Source organism: Ictalurus punctatus, chromosome 16 (genome assembly GCF_001660625.3).
Source record: "Ictalurus punctatus breed USDA103 chromosome 16, Coco_2.0, whole genome shotgun sequence".
In the NCBI taxonomy this organism is placed as follows: domain Eukaryota; kingdom Metazoa; phylum Chordata; class Actinopteri; order Siluriformes; family Ictaluridae; genus Ictalurus; species Ictalurus punctatus.
In genome coordinates, this window is record NC_030431.2 from 24295835 (window position 1) to 24320099 (window position 24265).

Genomic DNA, 24265 nt, shown 5'->3' on the forward strand with positions numbered 1-24265 from the left:
ACAGGAGTACCCAGAGGAAACCCCAAAGCACATGGAGAACATGCAAACTCTGGGCACACAGGGTGGAGGTGGGAATCGAACCCCCGACCCTGGAGGTGCTAGGCTAGATTTGTTATTATAAGGTGTACATTGTTAATATTACATACCTAAATCCAGTTTTGCACTTAGAGCATTTAAGTTGAAACCTTCATACTGTCTTCAGTAGATTTTCCAATGTTCTTCTCTGTCTCTCTGTCTCTCAGGTCCACAAATCTGGTCCATTAATCTTGTTCTTCTTAGCTTACAAAAATGACGTCACGATGGTCTTAGCACGTTAGTAAAATTGGGCTGAAATCAATGAAATTACGTTACAAATGTCACTTACAACACTGTTAAAACACATGTTTAGAACACAAGCTACAAGTAAAGACGACTTTAATCATGTAGAAAATGATACAAAGGGAATTCTGGTTACTGTTAAACATGCCCTGCCATATTTCTGTGACGTCTGGTCTTTTCATGTGTCAAAGAACTGGAACACATAGGCGGATTAAGACTTCATGGTGCCCCTGGGCAACAGCCGCCCAGGTGCCATACGATATATATGTACAATAATACACAACAAACCTGTGATTTGCAGCTGCGCTACTTTCAAAGCTTCTGCTATAGAAAATTGTTGTTTCATTTGAAAGTAGGGCAGCTGCAAATAACGTTCTATCCTCGAATTCATCCACACCGTAGTACATCAGTAATGAATATGATAAGTTTCTCACCTGACCTACATTTTCAAATGAATGTAAATTTCCCAGTTGCTTCAATCACTTTCCATCCAAACAATCTTGCGAGCAAAGTGTCCATTAAGTTGATCCCTTGACTAATTTTGTTGTTTTTGCTGCAGTGGGTGTTTCACGTCCGTAGTCCCCTGTGTCGGATTTAATTATTTTGTTCGTCCACGCTGGAAGCTTTCAGCTACATTTACTTTAACTTCCTAATCAGGCTTCATAAATTTCCGCCAGGTGTCCCTGAGCTGGATGTCAGCAGAAACCGGTGTTGCTGAGAAGATAAAGTCTTGCTCAATCATCAGCAAAAGTGTCAGTGCTCCGCCCGCCAAGAACTCGAGTGTCGGTGAAGGAGACGAGTCACCATGCTGCTGTAAAGGGCAAAGAGGAAACCCTCCGGATAAATATGAGGCTGGTGACCTTTGTGGAGAGTTTCAAGCCTCAGAGCATCTGCAGCCAAGCAGAGCACATTAAAACAAGGAGTTCCCAAAAGGTTAGATTTGGCGCAAGTCAATACTCCGTTCTTTTTTTTTTTTTCCCCTTCGGAAAATTACAAGAGTGAAAAACTAATCCAGGCCTATAGTCACTTGTCTCAGATCCAAATCAGAAGCAACAGTAAACTGCTGTGATAAGTACATCTGAGGTACAACGAGCCAAATGTGCATCTTGCTGATCATAAATTTTAGTGTTAAAACAATAGTGTTTATCTGTAGAGTTTTCCCAGTCTGCCTCTGCTCTACTAACAGAGCACTCTGGGAGGACGTCTGGTCATTACGCAGCAATCATTTTCAATAGCCGGTGCATTTGTGTTCCCTCGTCATGGCAGGAGGCAGAACGTTTGAGCTGTGGAGATCAACCAGAGCTCAGCTACCTCACAGAGCTTTGTTGCTCAAAATGAAACAGTTCAGTGCTGCGTGCAATTAAGAAAGCATCAAGATTGTTTTTATTGTCCAATCAGCCATTAAACTGCTTGCAATGCAGACCCAGTGTTGCTTTACAAAATGAGAAAAACGAATAGCAAAATAGTAAAATAATAATAATAATAATCACGGATTTAGTCGATCTATTCTTTCCCTATAAATGCATCCCCGACCATGATTTATTCCTAATCTACAGTCATGTGAAAAAGTAAGTACACCCCATGGAAATAACTTCTTGAAGGCATTTTGCATAATTGTCCACAGGCTTGCTGGAATTTTTAACCATTCTTCCATGTAATATTCTTTCAGTTGCAAGATGTTTGAGGATTTTCTTGTATGGCCCATTTAAAATCCCCCCACAAAATTTCAATGGGATTCAAATCCGGGCTTTGACTAGGCCGTTCCATAACCCTTCATTTCTTTTTTTTTGAGCCGTTCCTTGGTGGATTTGCTAGTGTGCTGAAGATCCTGTTGGAAGGTACACTTTCGATTCAACTTCAACTTCAACTTCAGACGGCCTCATATTACTTTCAAGCATTCTTTGATGTGATGCAGAATTCATAGCGGAATCAATGAATGCAAGCTGTCCAGTCTCCGAGGCAGCGAAGCAACCCCAAACCGTAACATTTCCACCACCGTGCTTCACAGTTGGTATGAGGTGCTTCTCCTGAAAAGCTGTCTTTGGTCTGTGCCAAACACGTCTGCAGTCACCGTGGCCGAACAACTCTATCTTTGATTCGTCTCTCCAGAGCACATTATTCCAAAAGGCCTGGTCTTCGCATATATGCTCATTAGCAAACTGAAGTCTTGTAAAGGCTTTTTCATGGCTCACCTCCCATGCAGGTCAAATTCATGCAATCTCTTTCAGATTGTAGACGCGTGCACTTTGACACCAACAGTTGCAAGACTAGCTAGCAGATCCTGTGATGAAATTTTGGGGTTCTTGGGGATTTCTTTTTGCATCAGACGGTCTGCTCTTGGGATGAATTTGCTTGAACAGCCAGTCCTGGACAAATTTGTAGTCATTTGAATTCTGCACCATTTGTAGATTATTTTCCTTAAGGTCCTTTCCCACTGAGCGCGATGCGATAAAGCGAAACGAATGGCGATGAACGGTGCTTTCACACCGAACGCGAAACGATTTATCGCCTTCTGCTAATTCACACCTGCATGATAGGTGGCGCTGTCTGAGAATGCATTTTATGGATGGAAACTTGGCAAATGATAACGAGGACTCAATATCCATTCTCTTCTCTCTGGAATACTCTTCTTTGGTTTTTACACTGGTTTTCAAAACAGCTTTCTGTGCTATAGCGCCACCAATCTCGCCCTTTGCTGCAACAGCAGCATCTCCGGCGTGTGATCTAAAGCTCAAATCTAATTGGACGGCTCATTTCATCACCGAGCGACAGGGAAAAAAAAATCAACACGCTAGACGAAAAAAAAAAGTGTCACTCTGTCGCACCGTGAATGATGGTGCCCAGTTTGAACAGCTCCATAGGCATCTATTGTTTCAATTCAAGACCGCCATCGCATAAAACATTCGCATCGCTTAATCGCACTCAGTGTGAAAGGACCTTTACAGTGAAATGATGTATTTCAAATAATTTAGAGCTCGTTTTAAATCCCTTGCCAGACTCACAGGCATCCACAACCTTTTTTTTTTTTTTTTTTTTCTGAAGGCTTTACAGAACTCTTCAGATCTTGGCACGACGACACAACACACCTCGACAGCAAAGCGAACGCCAGACACGAGGTACAAGAGGTTTAAATAAGAAACAGGTTCGAATCACTGGCACCCAATGTTGAACACCTGATTTTCTAATTTTATGGATCTGAAGGTGTGAAAAACGTAGGGGTGTACTTACTTTCCCCATGTGACTGATTTGTTTTTTTGGAATTTTAAATGGTGAAAATGTTACGTGTCGTTTGATAGTGTGTCACCTAACAGCCACTGTTTCAAAAAGCATCAAATGTTTGCTTGTCCAAATATAAAAGCAAAATAAATCAATTTAAAAAGCTGAAATTCGTACTGGGTGACACGGCGGTACAGTGTGTAGCGTTGTTAGGTGTGAATGAGTATATGAATATGCATGTGCTGGGCAGCCCACCTGTGGTGTATTCTTGCCTCTGTGTATGTCTGGTATTCCCTGAATAGACTTGGGCTCCAGGATAAATCGCTTTCTGACAATATTTTGATATATGAGCTGTAATTTTCTATTAGCGGTTCAAAAAGAAAAAAGAAAGAAAGAAAAAAAAAAGATTGAATGTTTTTAATGAGCTAAAACTGTCCTCTTTTTTTTCTTTCTTTCTTTCTTTCTTTATTTATTTTTTTTACAGAGATTAATGACTGGAGAAGAGAACAACACCTATCAGGGAAACTGTATTGCTTTTCATCCCGTTTCGTCTTACCTTAACATGATTGGGTGGAGAAAAATAAATTAATTAGAACCAAAAGATCTGAAATTTGCATGAATCATTAGTTTAAGCTCCAGGTAATTTATCACATCCTGTGGATGTTCGCCAACAATACAGCATCTCTGGGTTTTGTTTATAAATGGGCTTGTCAAATTTCAAGAAATAACTCATGTATATTATTCCGCTTTACGAGTCACACAGGGCGACGACGTCACGAGTGACTTTCCATTGGTTGTTATTCATATAGCAGTGAAATGCAAAAAAAAAAAAAAAGAGGCAGATTTATCAGAAATGACTCGTCCTGACTCTATAAAAGGGTTGTGGTATAAGCGGAATAAAACACCTCAGGATTTCCAGGTGCTAGTTGTCATGTAATATGGGAGAAGGACTAGAACTACGTTTCCCATCAACCACTGCGCCATGTAACTTGTGTCTTTCACCTGTTTCACGTTTAGCTCATTAGCACTGGTGTGTATGTACAGTATAGTCACGTTCAGCACTTATTTACACGCTCCTCCCGTTTCCTGTTTCGCTCGCCATGGTTTCACGGAAGTCTCGTGTGATATTTTTGTTTGCTACGTTATTAAAAGTTTCACTGAAATTCCTGACACTAACGGTTTTGTAAGTTCAGGTCTTCACCACAGCGTTATGAATGATTTTTTTTTTTTTTTTAAAGCAGCATGCCCGTGGAATGTTTTAGATCTTATTTAATATTGGAAAAGGTGAATGACATCCTTATTCGCTGAAAAATGCTAGTATTATTGGGGCAAATAAAATAAAATAAACTTTATCATCACCACCAGGACGCTGTGTCTAATATCAGTTTCGGCCAATCCTATCAATACGTTTGAGAATTCTGACACATGCAGACTTTGTGTAAAGGGGAATAAATGGCGGTTAACACATAGCTGAACACACAACGGTTCCAGGTGTCCTACCATAATGGCGCTACCAACACCGTGCTGCCATATGCAAGCCTGCAGATAAGGAAGTGCACGATTCCTGTTTTTCTTTTTTTTTTTCTTCACTATATACGGTAGATAAGCTGCTCTGTGTGTGTTGCTGTTTTCCCTATTTGAGAAGACTTTTCACCATTTCATGCTTATCCTTAACGTGTTCCTTATATATATATATTTTTTTTTAAATTTCCCCCTGCTTTTCTGGAGATCTGCATTTAGATAGCCTTCTCCTTCTCCCACTGACGGGTGAAGTTTTCTATAAAGAGATGTTTGTTTAGCATTTATTGAAGGAGTGTCCAGTGTCAGTGCTTCCTAACAGCAAGGTAAAGCTGTAACTTTAAGTTTAAGTCTTCAGAACAGAAGAGGTTTTAGATGTTTAATGGTTAGGAGGTAACTCGTTTCACAGATCCACAATGTAACTATAAATGGGCAAAAAAATAAAATAAATAATACAATACATCCTTCCTTACCAAATAACCATAATAAAAACTACCGACAAATTGCTGTGGTATGAGAGGAATAAAACATTTTTAGGCCGTGCAGTTATACAGTAGGAAGATAATCTGCGTCGGCATGGTAACAGTAACGACGCTTCATCACACCAGCCCATGAGTTGATTATTTTCCTATAATAGCACACCCCAAGTGATTTTAAACAGAATTATCAAAGCTAAAATTCCTATCGTAAGACGTTCTTTTCTTGCACACGTATCATGTATAAATATATTCATGGGATATTCACTATGGGATTCCCACTCGCAGGAAAAACAGATTTCTCCGTTGGAATAACTTCTTGTTTCCATTATAAGCCCTCCTTCAGTTAAAATTAATTAATATTATAATATTAATAAAGCCTTCCTGGGACAAAATTGAAAGCACCGGGATCTCTTCCTGTAGAACAAAAATGATATTTCTAGGACTGAAAATACCACAGCGGAATGAAAGCGGGAGCGAGAAACGTCGTTAAAATGACAAGACCTTAGAAATGTTTCATAAAATCTTTACACCGTCAAGCTGCTGAGCAGAGACAGATTATGAAAAGTAATGAGCGTGATGAGACGTAAAATGTCAGGAGGAAGCGGATAGAAAAATATCGACCTTTAAAATGTGGATATATTACTGACAATTTCTCTCATGGCTGTTCTGAGCAATGCCTACAATTCACCACTGGTGTGTGTGTGTGTGTCAAGAAGCAAACAAAGTGTCCTCTCTATATACAAGAGAAACACGTCCTGTGTGTTAATTAATTAGAGTCTGAAAACATTGTGCACAGTCACTGACCGCCTCGAGGGTGCCGTGTCTCTCGCAGCGAGGCTGGAGCATCGTCTTCCTCTTCACTGGTTTCTCTAACAGGCTTGTGGATCGACGTCTGACCTCTCTATGCAAGAATGAAGTTGGCGTGACGCAGGAGAGTAGGAGGAGTTGAGTTGAGTTTCAAGTCCAAACACACAGGCACACGGGGTGACAAAAATAAACAAATCCAACAATCTCTACGCTTCTTAGATCTGGAGTCCAAGTAAAAATGAATGCAAATCATCACTGGTCCACACTGCGCCAATCTACTTCCTGTAGATGGAAACATGGCGTCGATTCGATGAGTGAATCAGCACTCAGGAGACACTCTGATAGCAAAGCAGTCACATACTGGACATGTAAATCTATTAAAACATCTTCCAAAAATCAAAAGCCGTTTTATTTATTTTCCCAGTGCGCACTGAATCGACGTGGTTGAAGTAAAGGATGTGCAAATACATATCAGCCAGTTTATTTGTCTTAAACCCCTTTTTCACCCCATTTTCACCTCTGTAGAGTTTCGTCTTGTCGTACTGAAGGCCAGCAGATAATCTGCGTAGTCTTGACGGAAGAAAACTCCTAATTGCTAACAGAATCAGGAGGAACACACACACACACACACACAGCTACCTAGAGATGCTGTGTGTGTTTTTACTGTTTTTACTTTAGTGATTGACATCCGTGCTACAACTGAAAGTAATCGGAACGCGACTGTGTGGATTTCTGGCCTTTAATTTGTGTCTGAGCTTACAGGTTTGGTAGCACAAGAGGAAGTGATGCGGTGGGCACTGTACATCTAAAAGAATGCTTGATCTTTGGTACATGTGCAAATCTCAGGAGGTCTGCTCTGAGACCTGCTCTCCACACATAATGATGGTATCAACAAATATTCAAGCAGAGACTGTGTGTGTTTGTCTTGCTCGAAAGAATTAGGTCCAGATGGACATCATTTTCATCCAAACCATGACAAAAAAGGGTTAGGTTCTCATGGATCCCCAATGAAAATTCTTATGAAAACTTCGCCTACTATGGAAGACATGTGAAAACAAGAACGTCCTTAGATGCACATCGCATTCGCATACAATTCCAATGAAAACCCATATGATTTAAAAAAAAAAAAAAAACAAACCCTTAAATTCAATTAAAACAATTACCAATTAAAACATGCACCTATTATACCTAATACCTGTAATAACCTATTATGTATAATAAATCAACACAAGTCGCAATCGTGAGATAACAATAACGAATGAGCTAAATAAAGTTGCTAAAATCCATTACGCCGCACTGCTGAATTCTTGATTCTGATTGGTCAGGCGCTGTTGATAAATTTTTGGCAGCTGCAAATCACAGGTTTATATTAACACACCTGCTCGGATACATCATAATCAACATTAAACTGATTTACATGAAAAATGTGGAGTTTTTTTTTTTTTTTTTTTAGCAAGGGAAGCATGTAATTGTTGCTATGGTAAAACATCTGGGAGGTTTATTTAACATTTAAAGAAGTCGAAGCTACATACGGTACTTTAAGTTCTCCGCCAATGGGAAAGTCTGCAATACAGTGGTGTTTATGGTTTCTGGTTCCGCAGTAATATGAGACGTTGCGTTTTTCGTCTATAAGAAGGGGGGGGGGGGGGGGGGGGTGTTTACAGCTGCTATAATGTAATGTACAGACGTCCCATTAAATGTAACTAAATACCACATTAAATGTAACTGTATATTAGGACACAATGTACAATGTGTCCTTCAATAATACGTTAATTTATAAAATCAGAATTGTTAGCTGCGGTGTAGGATGAATAAACCAAACACAAATCTTGCTGTAATTTAGGTTAGGTTAAAAATTTTTTTTTGCTCCATCACACCACCCAGTTGTTGAGTATTTTCCTACACAAGTGCCTTTTTCCTCACATATTTACTGTGTCAATTCACCGCAGGAATCATTTTGACTCAGCCTACAAATCCTAATAAAATGTCTAATCCTTTTCAAATTTCCACTATCAAACAAAATCGTGAACAAGTCACAATTATTCCAAGATAGCAGACAATTTCGAAACTTCACACTCAAAGTAGACCAGCATGGGCTATACGTGAACATGGATAACAAGGATACGGCACTTTATAACGATGCTGCTTATAATAGACGCTAGATGAGATGTGCTATGCAAAGTGATGTAAACAGTGATGCTTATTGTGAATAAACAGGGTTCAGGTGTTCATGATCATGTGACTTGACTTTACATGTTGAGTGCAGTGGATGATGGGCGCCGTAGTCCTGCGCTGATACTGGAGCTAACCCGACACACATAAGGGTGAGTTATGATAATGGAGTGTGAATTGGCCGTCTGTAAGCAGCCAGTGTTTGGAATACGGCCTAAAATGGTCCAAATGCAACCAACCCCATCTAATGTTTGTGCTGCATAGTCATTTCTACTCCGTATCATATGTGAGATATGAAATCAATCAAGTCGGAGCTGTGCTTGTGCGCTGGCAGACGGACTTGGATGAGTTTTTCACTTTGGGTTAGATGAAACTGTGTGCCGGCTCTGGGCCATCGCTCATTTGGAGCATCATCTGGGCAGCACTTCAGACGTGACATCCGGTTGTTTCTGGCACAAAGAAGACGCAGAACAGCAAATGATCTGCTGTTTGAGTTGTTAAACATTCGATTTTCCATCATGTACAAAAACACAGCAGAAAAATTCTTTCTCGATGACATGGAGATCAATGGAATGGAAGTTCATGAAGCTTGTCTTATGCATGAAGCATGTATTAGCATCTCTATTTAGGAAACTCTTTCTTTTTTTCCTGTTTGACATGAACGCTTGAAAGTGCATGGAGGAACATGTTTTTTATATATATATATATATGGTAAATGGTGCACTTATATAGCGCTTTTATCCAAAGGGCTTTACACTGTGTCTCATTCACCCATTCACACACACACTCACACACCAATGGTAGCAGGGCTGCCATGCAAGGCACTAACTTGCCATCAGGAGAAACTTGGGCTTCAGAGTCTTACCCAAGGACACTTCGGCATGTGGAGTCACGTGGGCCGGGAATCGAACCGCCAACCCTACGATCAGTGGACGACCCGCTCTACCACCTGATCCACAGCCGCCCCATATATATGAAATCTCTTTATATATCACCTCAAATGTGCAAAATATTTGCATCACCAATAGCTTTCAGCTCACAAATCTACAAATCAACAAACGATATATCTGGATAATTGAAACATTTCTATTTAACAATTTCTTCATTATTTAACTATGGATTTCCCGTTATCTTGCACAATCTGATTAGGATTAAAGCAATATAATTTCTCTATCTAAATTACTAGTACAACCACTAATAGGTGTGGAAAATAGAGACAGAAAAGCTCATCCCATGGCAGATCGAAGAGATTGGAGAAGAAAGCAGTGGCACTGTGACTAATATCTGTTTAATGTTTCAGACTCAAACACACACACACACACACACCCACACATGAAAATGCTACTTTTTGACTGGAGTTACGAGGCTAATGTGTGAAACAAATCAGGGCTAAGAGGTTAGCATTATGCATGTCTCAAACTGGCTTTCTGACTCTGTATGACACACTGTTATCTATAAAAATGGACAAAAACACACGTTTTTCTTTCTTCCTTAGCACATACTTTGGTATCACTCCAGAAGCAAACAAAAACAAACAAACAAAACAACTTGTTTGATTATGATTGTTTAAACTGCTGCTTTTAAAAAATCTCATCACTTTCTTGCATTAGTGTTATAGTTGTCAATACTAATAGCTTTATTTCTCTTCCTGACAGACATGAAAGGCTAAACGCATTTAGCATTCTCGTCACACACTGTTTTTTTTTTTTTGTTTTTTTTTTATCCTCAAACGCCCTCTCCCAGTTCTCCAACAGAGCTCTTTGCCTTGCAGCAACAAGCTTTCCTAAAAGTTTAACTCTACTGAAGCAGATTAATGCAGATGGAAGACCTTGGACATGACTATGAATCCACATTCACACGCTCATACACGTAATACATTGTGTTTTCAACTCAAACACTCAAAGCAATCGTTAAAGACCTTCACGTGTCATATTTTCCTTTCATACACGCAAATACACACTCATACACACCCTGACTAATTGAACCCTTGTCCCCTGCAGTGCTGTTTTTAAAAGGGCCCAATTATCAGAGGTGCAAAATGAGCACAAAGCGATTCGAACACGACGGAAATCGGAGCAAATTAAACCAACGCCGGTGTGGAAAGAGCTTCGGTGACGTGATGGATGAGGGGGATTTTGCAAAGAGACAAGAAACAAGCGATAAAAATAAGAACAACGAATGCAGAGCCGACTCTCGAGAGATAACACGGTGAGTAATGAGAGCGGTGTGGGTGAGGAGCTGCACATCAGTGTCTGTTTGGACTGAATTTAACCAAAAATAGGGAAGAAAACCAAAAAAAAAAAAAAAATGGGAAAGGATCATGGATTAGCTTTGGCAGGGAATAGAATTAACTTGCAACATAGAAGCTACAGTGTGTTTCAAATACCTACCGATGATTGTACTAGACTGCAGAGTTCCTTAATGGTTCTACGGTTGTAACTCTGGAGGAAACCTTAAACATTTTATGTAGAGTTCAGAAAGTTTGGATCGAGTGTAACCTGAAACAGGGATGAAACCAAAATTAGCATTAGCAGGAGTTAGCATTAATTTGCAACTCCAGCCTCAGAAGCATCCATCTATCCATCCATCTATTTTCTATACTGCTTATCCTACACAGGGTCCCCAGAAGCCTGGAGCCTATCAGGGTGTCTAACTCGGGACACCCTGAACGGGAGTGCCAACCTATCCTTGAGAACAATTACACACACTAGGCACTTTGGAAAGTTCAATAAGCCTACAACGTTTGTCTTTGGCATGAAAGATTTATTAAAACTGATATTACATAGCGGGCTCACAGTGGCTTAGTGTTTAGCACATTTTCCTTGCAATTCTGGGGTAGGGGGTTCAAGTCCCGCCTCCGCCCTTGGAGTGTGCGGAGTCTGCATGTTCTCCCCGGCTTTAGGAGTTTCCTCTGGGTACTCTGTTTTCCTCCCCCAGACCAAAGACATGCACTGTAGGCTGTTTGCCATTTTCAAATTGTCCGTTGTGTATGAATGCGTGTGCGAGTGTGTATGTGTGCGTGATTGTGCCCTGTGATTAGCGCCCCCTCCTTCTTCCCCGAGTCCCCTGGGATAGGCTCCAGGCTTCCCCGTGACTCCGTATAGGATAATCGGTAGGGAAAATGGATGGATGGATAAAATGACACAGTTTAACCATGCTGTTTTGAACATTATGAAGATTTGGCATGTCTTTATTTATTAGCTCATTAACCTTATACTAGAGCTCCCGTGCACAACTAAAAATGACATGCCTTACTTAATTAACTAGATTCGGAAAATTATGTGAATTATTATTATTTTTTAATACCAACCTAGTCCTTTATTTCATAAATGTGTTCAGGAACTAAAGCAGAACTGTACAAATGAGCCAGGCTGATGCGGGGTCAGTGGCATCGAGTAAACAGAGCAGAACAGATGGAGAATGTCAGGATGTTGATTGTGCTCGACGAGTGTGTACTGGCAGCGAATAGCACTTCATCTGCTCACACACTGGCCTGTTTATGACAGCTTTGTTCAGCATCAGAGGTCATCCACTTCCCATTGCTGACAGCGAGCCAGAATGAACCACACCGAAAATACATGAGAGGAAGCAGCAAAAAAAAAGGGTTTATGGATCTTGCAAAGATAAATATCTTATATATTGCTTAATAATTTAGGTTAAAAAGTTTCTCAGCTTCACAAGTAAGCAGTATTGTTTGTTTTTTTTTAATTATAAAACATAACTCTGCAAAGATTGATTTATTTGTACTATAAACGACAGTCCCAAAGATTTCAAACACCTTCTGACCAATCCTATGCGTTGCCATTCAAGCCCTACACCAATCACAATCAGACAATTATGCCTTTAAACAGCTTTCTAAAAACAAAGCACACTTCTAACTCAGCTATACTGAAATCTATTTTTTCTTCAGACTGACTGCTTTCCTGGCTTCTTAGACAGCTCTTTCTATCCTTACATCCTCCTCAATTCTTGGATTGCCTGCTGAAGGCTTTCCTTTTATTGGGTCACTATCACCGCAACGTATTATGACATGTTTCTTAGAAGGGATTAGAAGGTTGGACTTTGTGACCATGCAGCTGAAGCTGATTCATCATTTGCATTAAGATCGCAGCTTGTTCTGATGTCATATGACAGTTTCGTGAATTTGACGCAGGCATGTACATAGATTATTCAACGTGCTCAAATATGCATTCATTTCGAAGCAGCATTAATCAGTTACGCTGACAGAGGAACCGAAATGAGAACAGAAATAATGATAGTAATAAACAATGCGATAACATTTTTATTTATTGTACCGCTTATTCCTGTGGTCTTACTTTCTATTGGCCGACACTTTCGATGATAGATAGCTCTTTCCTCCGAGTGTGTTAAGCTGCCCTGTGATGTAGTGTTAGAGACTGTTCAGGATGTCAGTGCTTTTGTTTGGTTGCTTTGTTGTGCATTATAAACTAAATGAACCGGAGGATAAAGAGGATGCTTTCCCCGAGTTTTGGATCCTTCGTCCGTAGCCGTATCCCGAAACCGTTTTCTCACCGTCTTACTCACGGCTGTTGAGGTACTGAAATCTGTAAAGCTTCTTTGAGACAATGTGTATTTTGAAACGCTCTCTAAAATAAAGTTCTGTTCGTTTCTAGGAGAACTCATTTAGGGAAAAGTTAAGCAGCACATGGTGCATAAATCTTGTGATCAGACTGGTGGCTTCAGGAGGTCAAAGAGATCATGGACTCGCATTCTGCTAAGATAAGTTGGAAAAAGCGCATGATCTTAAGCGACCCTAAGTAGCAGGGATAATAATGAAACGTGGTATTAAGTTAGTATTGAAGTGAACACAGTTAATTGTACAACCAGTTTCCTGCCTTTCACTGCAATAAATGTGACATCGGAAGCAGCAAACTTCAAGTGAAAAACAAATAGAAACATTATAGGGGAAAATAAACTTACAATAACTTGGTTGAATAAGTGTGTAAACCCTTCTTTTTATGATACGATTGTGCCCAGAATTAGCAAATCAAGCTAAATTCAAGCTCCTGTTCAAAAGAAATTCAAAAAAGTGATTCTGATTAACCTGAAATAAAGATCAGCTGTTTTTTGAAGGATTTTCTTGACCTTTGCTTGGTTTCTGCTGCTGAAGCCGTGGTCCACAATGAGCTTACATATCAGTACGGGATAATCCGCGTATCATTTGTTGAACCAAATATCAGAAAACAAAACAAAACAAAATCGCTTGCTATTTTATTATTCATTTACAAATCCAAAACGTAAAAAAAACGAATAAGAAGTTGTTTTCCATTCTTTCAATCTCATGCTCGAGTTAAAAATGTTGGGCGGCTGTGGATCAGGTGGTAGAGCGGGTCGTCCACTAATCGTAGGGCTGGCGGTTCGATTCCCGGCCCACGTGACTCCACATGCTGAAGTGTCCTTGGGCAAGACACTGAACCCCAAATCGCTCCCGATGGCAAGTTAGCGCCTTGCATGGCAGCTCTGCTACCATTGGTGTGTGTGTGAATGGGTGAATGAGAACCAGTGTAAAGTGCTTTGTATAAAAGCGCTATACAAGTCCAGACCATTTGAAAATGGGTCAAAGGTCAGGATTCATTTTAACATTTTCTTTTTTTTTTTTTTTGGTTGGCTACGACCTGGAAGTTTTTTTTTTTCTTTTTTTTTTTCTTTCTTCGACAGTTCTTTGCTGTTAAAGGCAGCCAAACCTCAAAGAGGACTTTTAAGGGTGTTTAGAAATTTAGAAATTTTAGGTTCTTTAGCGGCTTTAAGACACTTTTCAGAAAGCGGAAAAGCTCCTACACAACCAAAGCGATTTAACGTTCTACATAACGATCATATTTAAATAAACAAATAAACAAACACACAATTCACTATACCGTTGAGAACACAGGCTAAAAGTTGCTATATTTATAATTTGAAATGAACAGTCTGTAGTGGGTTACACTTCTCTTGGCTCATAACGTTTTATTTGGCGCGTAGAGTGCCTTACTGTGAACTGATATGATTGGGTTTGATCGTCGATCAGGGATTTTGAAATGTCAAGTTTATAACAGGTTAAAAATAGCCTTCTGGTTCAATTATACCGATCTTGTGACATTGAAGAGCAATTACTCTAAAATTCTACAGTATGATTAACTGATCTTTCTTGTGAACATAGAGGAGTTGACTGTGAACTGATATTAATGGGCTTCAGATTTGAAATGGCCCTTTTTTTTTCCAGCAGTAAGATGAAGTAAAACATTAATATTTTGGTGTCTGAGACTACCTTTAATGAACTATATATACACTTTAAAAATATTTCAGGTTAGATTTAAATAATGGTAAGTTGTACATGTTGAATGTAGCAATTTTAGGTTTAATAAAATAACAAGTCCAAAGGATCAGGCAGAAATCAATGTACATAAGCGAGCTAGGATCAAGCGATCAGGCAAACTGGCTAAACTTGGCAAGGCGGAGAATCGAGGTCAACAGAGTAAACAACGTCAAGAACCAGAAAAGCAAACACGATATAAGGCTTGGAATAACGACAGACACTAAGCAACTGAGGGTAATACTTCGCAAAGTCATTGTGTTAAAAGAGTCTCTATATGCTGGGGAGTGAGTGCGTGTGAGATTGGTGACAGGTGTGTGTGATTAGAACTCCGGAGAAGGTGAACGTATGCGTGTGTGGGAAGTGTAGCCATGTTTGTAGTTTGTGGTGAATCCTGGGAAATGGAGTTGCTGCTTTGCTGTGATAATAATAATAATAATAATAATAATAATAATAATAATAATAATAATAACAACAATAATAATAACAATAATAATAATAATGATAATAATGATAATAATAATAATGATAATAATGATAATGATAATAATGATAATAATGATAATAATAATAATAATAATAATAATAATAATAATAATAATAATAATACAATTATTAAAATGTATTAAAACACAATCTTGCACTTTTGTTTCATACGTAACACAAATAACATGTACAGGGATGTGATAACTGTAGTCTGTGAGTCTGTAGCAGGTCTCAGCAATTAGCATGTTTACAAATTAAATGAAATAATTGCCTCATTTTCACTCATAATGAGTTTGAACTGTTTCTGATAAGCAATTAATAACAGAAAATGAACTCTCTTTTTGACCCTGTGATAAGAATGAAAAATACTATATGTGTGTGTGTGTGTGTGTGTGTGTGTGCGTGTGTGCCCTCAGCCCGAAGTCACACATCTACGTCTTTGTGTTTTTCTCAGGTGCACTGCTGAATTGGAAGTGCGAGGAAATCATCCGTAATGAAGTTAACACTTAGTCTCGCTCTGACACTCAGTGAAGCAGCTTAATTAGCTTTCTTTGTTTTTTTTTTTTTTTTTTTTTTTTTCTTTCACACAGCAGCCATTTTGATTGATAATACAATACATTGTTTGTGTGTGTGTGTGTGTGTGTGTGTGTGCGTGTGTGGCACTGCACTGTATACTCACGAGCATGGAGATAATCGTGTGTATCCACAAGCAGACCAAAGTGTTTTGGCGAACAGGTGGTGTGGCTCAGTCACTGTTCCAAACACACACACACACGTGAGTGTGACAGTAAAAGAGGAGCAGACTGTCGCAATCATGTTATTTGTCATTATGCTCCTCTCGCTGGCATTCTTCATTTCGGTATGTGTTCTGCTGTGACTCACTGTCTCTTGTTTCATTACCCAGACTGCCACGCTGCCGTTCAGCTGTCCTGCTGCCTGTCCGTCACACTAGGCAGAAACAGGGACCGGACAGTTTGTATATATATATATGTATATGTATATATATATATATATATGGCCGATATAGACAAGGGTGTGTTGATAACCCACATCCCAGGAACAGTAGGTGTGAGGCAGGACTACACCCTAGATGGGATGCCAGTTTGTGCTGTTTATTGCTATTTAACATTTCTTTTGGACAGTCCCCTCCGAAACTATTGGAACAGCAAGGACAATTCAATTATTTTTGCTGCAGACTGAAGACATTTGTGTTTGAGATCAAAATACAAATATGAGAAGAGAGTGTAGAATTTTAGCTTTTACTTCCTGGTATTTATATGCACATGTGATTAGTGATATAAAGTATAGAACCTTTTGTACCCAATTTGTAGGCGAGCAAAAATATCGGAATGTGACTGTCAGGTGTTTCTTGTTGCCCAGGTGTGTCCCGTTAGATTGATTGCTTAAACAATAAATAGCTCTGGACATCTACTCGTGGTTTTGGCCTTCAGTTTCACCTGTGAAGACTGCATTTGTTGTTAAGGGAGGAATGCAAGCCATTTTGATGCTGAGAAAAGAGGGAAAAGGCATTGCAGAAACATTGGGCATAGCCAATACAACAATTTGGAATGTCCTGAAAAAGAAAGAAACTAGTGATGTACTGAGCAACAGACAATGAACGGCTCGGCTGAGGAAAACAACAACAGCTGACGACATATACATTACAGAAATATAGAGGCCACACCACAAGATGCAAACCGCTCATCAGCAGTAAGAATCCGAAAGCCAGATTGGAATTTGGAAAGTGCCAAAAAATGTGGGGAAAGAAAAGATCTGCTCATGATCCAAAACATACAAGTTTATCTGTGACACATAGTGGAGGTAGCGTCATGGCTTGGGCTTGTACTGGTGCTCCTGGAGCATTCTCACTAATCTTTATTGATGATGGAACTCATGATGGTTGCAGCAGAATGAAGTCAGGAGTTTACAGGAACATTTTGTCTTCCAATCTACAGAGATATGCATCCAAATTAATCAGGAGGAACTTCATCATGCGGCAAGACAACGATCCAAAACACACCCCTAACTCAACAAGGGACTTCATCAGGGGGGAAAGTGGAAGGTTTCAGACTGGACAAGTCAATCACCAGACTTTAACCCAGTTGAGCAGCATTTCACCTCTTGAACAGGAGACTGAAGGGAGAAACCCCCTGAAATAAACAACAACTGAAAGAAGCCTGTAAAGCCTGGAAAAGCAACGCAAAAGAAGAAAGCAACAAGTTGATGATGAAAATTCTTGAGTCTATAAAGAACTTTGGGAAAACAGCTGTCTGTATGTTGTGTTTCAAATTGGACAGACTTTATCAGCAAAATAAACGCTGCCATCTAGGAACACATCTGTTGCACGTTGATTAATTTGAGCTACACTGTTAGCGATGAAAATACCATGTTACACATTTGCTAACTAAATTAAAAGCTTAATCCACGAGTGGTCATGATCATGATGAATCTGAAGCCTATCTTGGGAAAACTGGGCATAAGTGCTCGTATGGGCAGTTTAGAGTCAACGATTCATCTACCAGCATGTTTTTGGATGGAATGCGGTAGGAGGAAACTGGAGAACCTGGAGAAAACCTCAATTAAGACATATAATAGAGTATTTTTCTAAATTCACCATTCAAACTGTAGCTATCTGGTGTTATCTATCTATCTGATCTGCAACTATCAGGTGTAAGAGAGGTGCATGTTAGGAGCCCTTTACTTTTGGCACTTATTCAAAATTTGCCTAAAATGTTCTCATTTTAAAGGGCAAACAAGTAAACGAAAAAGTATTCTAGCATGTTAAGTGATGTCACATAGCGTATAATGTGAATACATTGTTTTGCATTTGATGAGAGGTTTTGAAGAAAGTTTGTCTACTAAGTAGCAGCGTTTATAAGAGAGATTTCAGGGCAAACATAATTCTTCTTCATTACATTTTGGGAGATATTTTTGTCACTGCCAAAAGCAATTAAATAATTCTCCGGAAGTGCTTAAACTGTGTGCCAATGTCGACAGGCAGAAGACTGTGATGAAATTTCATGTGGCACTGGCACGTGTGAGGAAAATAGCAGATGCTGCACGAGGGTTTAATGTGACAGTGAAGCCATCAGACATGCTTCCAATGGAGTACAACATGTCTCAGGGCAAGTTCAGGCAAGCAGCAGCAAATCTGAAAAGGCAGCAGGAGAGAGATGAAAAGCGGAGAGGAAAGGAAAAGAAGAAACATACCGCAGTTGGTGGATACTGAAGGATTTGAGAATGAAATGCCAACCAATCCTTAACCATGTATTCATTGGACAGATGTTTTTAAATAAAGACAGATTGAAAACCCCCACAGAGTCACGAACCAGTGAGGTTCCACAACCCCAAAGCTGTCCCTTAAAGGAAAAAAAAAAAGCCATCATGCATGACTTTATCTTTTTATATTTAATCTTTATAATCATGTTTGTAATTAGCATGCGTTTTTCAACAGCGTCCAAGGTTGTTGTTTTTCTTTCGTTTCGTTTTGTTTTAGATCGAAATAAATCTTTCATTGACATGTTACCATATTTTCACATTGGGTAGCAGTCTCCTACATTACCCAGAATGCCAGACTATCTGCTTTATAGTGGTGCAGTGGGATTTATTCCTCACTTCTTTTTTTATCTAAAGAGAGCGATGCAACGGCGCTTTAGTCCTGCTCTCTCATCTCCTAATACCACCATCAGTATTATCATGCTGATCATCTCATAAATTGCTAACTAGCTGAGCCGGGTGTACGCCATAACTCAACTGTCTCGTACGGCTGCATTGCATTCTAGGGCTTTCAGTCTAGTATTTGCACCGATATCTCCATCTCCGCTATTTCTACGCTGGTTTTTCTCATTAACGTGACCTTGGCAGTCACTGGAAAATGTAAGCAAGAACATTTCATGCTACTGTATCTTGAAGTTAAGAACAATATCAAAACAATTAACAATATAAGAACAATTTCAAAAGTTAAGAAACCATTATTGTTTATGTTTGAGTGAGTTTGTTGACATTTTCTCCTATTAAATACCATTGTACCTGTGCTAGCAAGAACCATTTCCCTCAGAGACATCAACAATATTTCAATCTAAACACATCTAATGGGCTTCATAGTGGAGGTTTTCTTTAAGGCTCCATATTGAGAACCAAAATTGTTTACTAATAACATACTGACGGTTTGATAGCACCCTTAATTACAATATGTCCTGGATGGTGGCATTAACAAGCAATACATAGAACTTGTCATCCTGTGACTGTCCAAAAAAAACAGCATGCTGTAGTGGTAAATATAGCAATAGATTTTATTTTAAATGCTTCTCCACTAGACAAAAATGTGTTACTAATTAACCTAGCACCGGCTACTGGGCAGTCAGAGTACTACTGTATTTTTTGATGACCCAGTGTTTTCTCAGATTAGCTCAGATGAGTCATTAATCTATGTTCCTCTATGCTTCTAGAACTTGCTATCCTCTCTCACTCCAACCCCAATATAGCTTTGCAAAACAAAACATTTCTTAGAGGGGCTTAAGTCTTGTATTTACCATCAATCTGTGTCTGGTCTTATTTTCACTCTTTGTCAGATGCATTTATCCAAAGTAACTTATAAGCAAAGTGGAATACAATCCATCTCACTTAACGCCGCTGAGGATTAAGAGTCTTGCTCAAGGGCTGAACACTGTGTCTATAGCAGACCTGAATGCACAACATTCTGCAGAGGCGCCAACATTTATGGTTTTCCCATAACATTTACGCATTTTTGTTTTCTCAAATTCTTAAATCATTTGTCAGACCAAAAAAATGAATAATATTCACCTAAGGGAAAGATCGATTCATTGAAGTTGGGAAAGTTCATGGTATGTGAAAGAGGCATGTGCTTTCTGTAAAGATTAGATTTATTTTCTCTTTATTTAGGTGAACTTTTATTTGGAACTCATGAGCCTCAGTCTTGGAACTCACCGTGAGCACTTTGGTCTTCAAGAAATGATGATAGGTTGCAAAGAATAAGTGGTGCATTTGGAAAATCCTAGGCTTGTCATATGGGATTAGGTAATACAGGATTTTTGGAAATACTTCGCTTTCAACAACAGCTCAGCAGGAAATACTGAGAAAGTCATACGGCTTGTCATATTACACAAAGCATAAAGTTAATTGAACTGAACAGAACTGAATCAAATCATAGCAGTGCTGAATCAAGTCATATCGAATCAGAATTGAATTGGAGTGCATTGAATCATTGCATGTTTAACTGTATCTATGGATTTGTGCATTTTATATATATATATATATATATATATATATATATATATATATATATATATATATATATATATATATATATATATATATATATATATATATATATATATATATTCCGAAAAGGCACATTCACACCCCTTTTAAGTAGTAATCACATGACATGACAAGCTTGCTGTTTTCTTCTTCTTGTTAGCAATGATAGCAAGTGTGCATCCTGCATATTAGTAGAAATCCTTAGCCACAGGTTGAAGGTTGCACAGAGGAGTACCTCAAGGCTCCATATTAGGAACCTTAGAATTTTTAACTTGAATGCCACATTAGTTCCTGTTATTCAGAGGTTGCTGTATATAAAACTGAGAAACTTTAGTACATGTTGCTCGAGGGTCTTACACCTTCTCTCTTCAAGCTAACAATGCCTATAAAAGAAGCACATTCATTCATTCATTTTCAGGAAACTCACCACAGATAGGACGTCAGTCCTTCACAAGGCACCATGCACAGATAGACTCAGAGCTAGGGGCATTTTAAAATAGCATATGCACCTACAGGGTTGTTTTTGGACAGTTAGAGGACACTGGAGAACCCAGAGGAAATGAAAATTCACAGAAACACCATACAGGAACCCCCTAGGAACCCTGAAGCTCTCAAGTAGCACCTCTACACACTGCGCCAGCATGATGCCCAAGAAACAAATAAAAGTACTAAATCTTTCCGAGGCGTTTGCTTCACCTATTCTCTGGCTTCTTCATCAAGATCTTTGAACTTGTCAAGAATCTGCTCTGATAACTGATTAGCCTAGCTCGGTAGTGCCTGTGTGTTTTTCTGTGCCACAAAGTGACAACCTAGTGTTTATCTCAAAGGATCTTCAGATCTCAGATCTGCACAACCCATCCATCTGCGTCTGCTCTCATTTTCGTCTCTGTAACGTATGCATTGAAACTGTTTAAAAAAAAAACAACAACTGCGTTTTTGGCTCTGCAGCTGTCCCATCTGTCTGGTTTTAATCAGGAATATTGGACACTGCGTGTAAAGCTGACTTTTAAAGACGAGCTCTAATCAGATGTGTGAGCCATGAGAGCTGGAGCAAAGCCAGGAATTTGTGTAGGCTGACCTAAGTTTCTAGTCATCCTTCACCTCTTTTCCTCTCCAGCTCTCCAATTAAATTTAATTTCCGAGAGTCAGGTGAGCTCAAATGAAACGTTTTAAGTGTAGGGGGAGGTGGGGTGGTGTAGTAGTGCGGGGGGGGGGGGGGGCTGGTCGGGGGTGTGAGAGCAGCCTGGAAACACTTCCATCTGAAAATGAGTCAGAGAGTGAGTCACTTCCACGCCGTGGTGAAGTCTTTGGCTTTCTGAAAGATTATAGACATTTGCGTAAAGTCAATAGGACGTTATTAAAATATCCGATTGGGACATTTTTTTTTTTTTTTAAACAACCTTATTGACTGCAGCAGTGTGGATTGCGGTGGTATTTCTCAGTTGAGGTTCGTAGAAAAAAAAAAAAAAAAAGGTCAGCAATACAGTATCACAGTGTTCGATTTTATGGCAAAATCTCTTCTGTTGCATGGAAAAGCATGAGACAGAAAATCAGTAGGCTAATAGGAATCGATGACTGAACACAAATCTCACTAGTTTCTACTCACAGCTTTGTGTACATGAGAAATTTCCATTCATGGAGTGACAGACCGAGAAGTGACTCCTTCAGTGATAAGAAAATGACCGTGACACGTGTGCTAGCTAAACCAGGGGTCTCTCTGTAGCTCCTGTTGACCTTCAGCTCGAGTTAGCAATCCACAGATCCCACAACTTCAAGGGATGCAACGGAATATTCGTAATGAACAGATAACGGGTTAAAAATAGATCCAAATACAGATACCATTAGGAGGCGTATATTACCCAAACGATACTATCTATTGCATGTTGTCCTTAAAACATTCTCTGGGTTAGGTTACCTCAAAGCTTGAGCATGTTTCTCGTTACGGATTCAAACCTTTGGGGCTCATACAACTGCCATGAGATCATTTCCTGTCATTTCCTGACATCAATGTGAATTCCATATCACTCAGAAGTATTGAAGCCTCCTGGTTGGCAAAAAAAGTCCATTCGCTTTCAGAGGAATGTGTTTTCACGGTTATTAGCACAGGTTGGATAACATTCTCTGTTCTTGTGAATGTGTTTGTGTGTGTGTGTGTGTGTGGGAGAAAGAGAGAGGGGGGGGGAGAGAGAGAGATTAATGTCAGTTGCATTTGGTTTGCTTTTTCGGTGTGTGTATGTGTGTGTATAGGAGTTTTGAGGAAATGTGTCGAGGCATTTTGAGCCTTTTTGTGTCATGTTGCCAGGAAAGGTATCAGGCTTTGTTGGCAAAACACACAACATCATCGAACAAATATGCTGAAACCATTTACAAACTCAGCCACACACAAACCACAAAACACTACCAATTTTCTGCGTCAGGTTGTTTTCGGTTATGCATCATGGCTTTGTGAAAGCAGAAAGGTGTGTGTGCTGGGGTATAATTATGCAGTGCTCGGGGGAAAACCTGGTGTATGTCATAGTGGCTGAATTCTAACGAACAGCACATTGACAATGAGATGGAGACTGATGTAGAGGATAATGATAATCAAAGTGATTATACAGTTTGTTAGTAATGATATTTTAGGTTAAAAATGAAGAGGTTAGTGGAGTATTAGCGTTTCATAGCCTGTCCGCTCAGGATAAGATGATAAACTGATTATATTTGATGTAAATATAATGATTTCTATTAATATCTTTTATATAAAATAAGGGTTATTATTGTTAAACAAAATGACTGATAGATGGGCGGAGCTTTGGAAAAGCCTTTCAGTTAGTTTGCTAAGACTAAAGGCTGATAATATCCATCCATCCATCCACCCATCCATCTTCTACCGCTTACTGCTTTTCAGGGTCGCGGGGAACCTGGAGCCTATCCCAGGGAGCATCGGGCACAAGGCGGGGTACACCCTGGACAGGGTGCCAATCCATCGCAGGGCACAATCACACACACATTCATACACTATGGACACTTTAGACACGCCAATCAGCCTACCGTGCATGTCTTTGGACTGGGGGAGGAAACCGGAGTACCTGGAGGAAACCCCCGCAGCACGGGGAGAACATGCAAACTCCACACACACAGGGCCACGGTGGGAATCGAACCCCGACCCTGGAGGTGTGAGGCGAACGTGCTAACCACTAATATGTATATATATATATGTATATATATATATGTATATGTATATATGTATATGTATATATATATATGTATATATATATATGTATATATATATATGTATATATATATATATGTATATATATATATATATGTATGTATATATATATATATATATATATATATATAGATATATATATGGATATGTGTGTGTATGTGTGTGTATCTTATTTATTACATATCAAATTAAATTAAGTCAATATATAGCAGTCGCTTTTATACAATTGGTTGGTTTATACTATATGTTGGTGTCTTACAGTGGAATCGGAACGAAATCTTTCAGTTTTAAAATGCTAGAACTTTACTTTTAATTGAGGTACATGCAAAAGAGACACATCTTTCAGTTTTCAAAACTGCGTATAGAATAAATTGTTCAAATCTGATGGGTTTTCCCATGTGCTTGGAGCGTGATAGCATTATAAATGCCCTGAAGAGATTTGAGAGCCGGCTGAAATCCTGGCAGTGT